The sequence below is a fragment of the Bidens hawaiensis genome, unplaced genomic scaffold, assembly GCF_021521415.1.
Source record: "Bidens hawaiensis isolate Kalapana, Puna unplaced genomic scaffold, B.hawaiensis_p1.1 tig00057610_1, whole genome shotgun sequence".
NCBI classification, from domain to species: domain Eukaryota; kingdom Viridiplantae; phylum Streptophyta; class Magnoliopsida; order Asterales; family Asteraceae; genus Bidens; species Bidens hawaiensis.
In genome coordinates this window covers 66,913-69,748 of record NW_027500372.1, presented here as the reverse complement: position 1 = coordinate 69,748, position 2,836 = coordinate 66,913, and the positions used below count along the sequence as shown (strand labels likewise).

The following is a 2,836-nucleotide window of genomic DNA, read 5'->3' as shown; positions in this document are numbered from 1 at the left end:
GGTGTTTATATTTCTTAAAGGATATGATAACACAAATGACATACCATGTGTCTCTACAAGGCAGTTGAACTATAGGGAGGAGTGGTCTTAATTAGTCATTGGACTCCAGTGATGAGTATGCCTTACATAAAAATGATACGTGCAGTCAACTCTCATACGTCTTTCGAAGGTTATCAACCCGTAAACTAGAACTCGTGCAACGCTCAGGCCTCTTAACTAGTATTAAGATAAGAATCAACAAACAACGATTGGTACCACTGTACCAACTATTTTAAATTTACGAAGACATGGGGTGGTAATGAGGATCAAAACTAATGAACTTACCATCATCTAGTATACTAGTGGCAATGAGCTTTATATGACATAAAGTGTGTGCAAAAGTCTTCCCAAATGTGACAAAAATAAACTTGCAAAACATGTCATTGTGAATGTTCATAATGGATACAAAACAATTTCAATGGAGTATAGTTATTGGTTTATTCAGACATTTATCAAATACATGGTCTTCATCAAATTACATCTTAATCATTGATTCATTCTTTCCGGTATCAAACCCGGATGAGTTCGCCGATTCCACTAAAAGCATTGACAAAGAAAGTAATACAATTTATTCTGAGAAATTACAACATAATAAAATATGATAATAAACGTTTCCTGAGCTAACTGGATTTCAAAAGATGCTCGTTAGCGATGCTCATAATGCCAAGGAGAGGCTCGGTAGTGACAAGAGAAGCATTGGCAGCAAACTCTTCCTTAACCTCGTATTCTATTGTTAATTTCAGGAGACATGATGAACCCGAGCCATCCTTTGGGTTCTCTTTGATCTCTACCCTTAACCGATATAAACTAAATCCAATATCAAGAATCCCTCCTTCCACCATTTCTGATTCTTTGACCATATTTGCGTGATCCACCTTCGTAAACTTCTCTTTACCATAAAAGAAGCCTGACCCTGTAAATATAACACTCTACGATCACCTTTCTTGTTTGTTTTTATTAATATTTATCTTTTGTATAGATAGTTAGACGTACCGGTTTTGAAGGTAAGCTTGAGAACGGTACCAGGCCCACCATCGCTTTCTACCACATCAACCGCTTCAAACATTGTTCCAGCTAGAATCTTTCCGATATCAAGAGTGCCGTAGAGAGCCCAAGCTTTTCTTGCCGGCACCTTTACTTCTGCCTCTTCGGATGATGTCACACCCCGCCTTCGGGCCTAGGCGTGTGACTCACAGTTGATACCACTTTTGTTAAATTATCAAAGTTTGCAGCGCAAAATGTTAATTTAAAATATTTACTTTCATAACAAAGGGAATTAAATACCCTTGACTATTTTACAAAATTACTTGTTTTTAAAAACAAGTCTAATATATATGCATCATAACAAAACTAGTTGAGCCACCAGCTGTATGCTATGTCTAGAGTTCTTCTATCTCCACTGGCATATCCATTACTATTCCTTACTCCTGGTTATCTCAAAACAGTTTCAAAATACGTCAGCTATATGTTGGTGAACACGCTGACTTAATAAAATGTTTTCACAATTCGTTATGACACAACACCAATGGTGTTCAACGACTTAGTGGGTCTCAATCCCATCTCATCGGAACTAAACATACGCACAAACCATATAATTGGACTTCACTCGCCCATAGAGACAGTCACTTGCCTCGTGGTCAGTATGCCTGTAGTGTGCCCACTACAGTACATATATGTAAGGATCCAGACACATGTGTATTTTAGTCTGAGTGTTTAGTACTACCCTGTATCAAAACGTTTTAGAGGATTTGAACCAACCCTCATGCAAATATTTCTATAACTCTTTTACATATGGATAACAGTCCATAGTTTTTAAAGAGTAAATATCTTTTCAAAATATACAGTACATAGATGTATTCACGTCATAAAATATTTCACACTATAAAAAGGTTTGGACGTATCACCTATTGTTGATTTCAAGATTTCTCACCAACAGATGTCTGATCTTTATCTCGGACCTATAGTACGAGAATAACATTTTATAAATAACTAGATCTACAATCTAGCTATAGACCTTAAGTCTATTTGCATAACCTTTACCTTGATATTCATTTCATTTTGTAAAATATTATATACTACGTTTTTCATCATGAAGAAACGTATACATATATCCCATTTCTTTATTCATAAGAAATATCTTTATAATAAAGAATAATATTTTATTCATAACCTTATCTTATGAAAGCTATTTTTCACTTATTATCTGATCAAGATATAGACTATACCCCCGATTAGGGTCTAAGCCATATATAATAAAATAATCGGGCAGAACCCCTACCTTGTATAGCTTATCTGCTTAAACTTCACGTGGGCAACACTCCTACTTGCACGTACTTCTAGACAACAAGTGTGTCGGGAATGACGGGATTTTGGCACGAAAACCGAGGTAAAGTGTGTGTGTTATGTGATGGAGACTTCATCCCCATGGCTGCCTATTTATAGCCAGAATCTGTGCATCTTCGCGTATCGCGAAGGACAAATGTAGCCGCAATTATTATTATATTCCTTTGCGTATCGCGAAGGATTCTTCGCGTATCGCAAGGTTGCTCAATAGCTTTGCTGAGTCAACCACTTGACCTGCCACGTGTCAGCACTGGATGAAGTTACTTCATGCATCTTCGCGTATCGCGAAGGTGCTAATTTTTCATTTTCAGTCCCTGGTCTTTGGTAGCTTGTCATATCTTAATCATAGTTCAAAAATACTAAAGCGGCCCTTATGCGGCTCGCGGCGATGCGAGCGTGCGAGGTGCGCCATCAAAACGCCACATTACGCCCGAGTCCGTGTCCGTGCGCGTGC

General features: G+C 37.7%; 1 pseudogene; it reads right to left on the bottom strand.

Moving 5' to 3' along the window:
• Nucleotides 1-514: 514 nt before the first annotated feature.
• LOC143601906 (norbelladine synthase pseudogene) lies at nt 515-1,105 on the bottom strand (annotated as a pseudogene).
• Between the last annotated feature and the right edge of the window lie 1,731 nt (nt 1,106-2,836).